The sequence below is a fragment of the Haliaeetus leucocephalus genome, unplaced genomic scaffold (assembly GCF_000737465.1).
Source record: "Haliaeetus leucocephalus isolate CR32 unplaced genomic scaffold, Haliaeetus_leucocephalus-4.0 Scaffold271, whole genome shotgun sequence".
NCBI classification, from domain to species: domain Eukaryota; kingdom Metazoa; phylum Chordata; class Aves; order Accipitriformes; family Accipitridae; genus Haliaeetus; species Haliaeetus leucocephalus.
Window position 1 is genome coordinate 55,439 of NW_010972707.1, and position 216 is coordinate 55,654.

Genomic DNA, 216 nt, shown 5'->3' on the forward strand with positions numbered 1-216 from the left:
CTGGGACCCTGTGGCTGGATTGGGACCCCAAGCTTGGACTGGGACCCCCCAATACCCTGCTGGTACCAGGGCTGAGCCTCCCAATGCCCTACCAGTCCCAGTGCTGGGGCTGGGACCCCCAGTGCTCTACTGGTACTGGCATTGGGACCATGACCCCCAAAACCCAACCAGTACTGGGGCTGGGACCCCCCCCCCCCACGCCCCGCCCCACCGCGC

The 216-nt window shown here is 67.6% G+C and overlaps 1 protein-coding gene across 1 annotated transcript in view; it reads left to right on the plus strand.

Annotated features, from left to right (window-relative positions):
- Positions 1 to 216, plus strand: part of LOC104832919 (alanine aminotransferase 1-like) — a 4,705-nt gene that overhangs the window by 2,167 nt on the left and 2,322 nt on the right. The gene's annotated exons all lie outside the window — the stretch shown is intronic.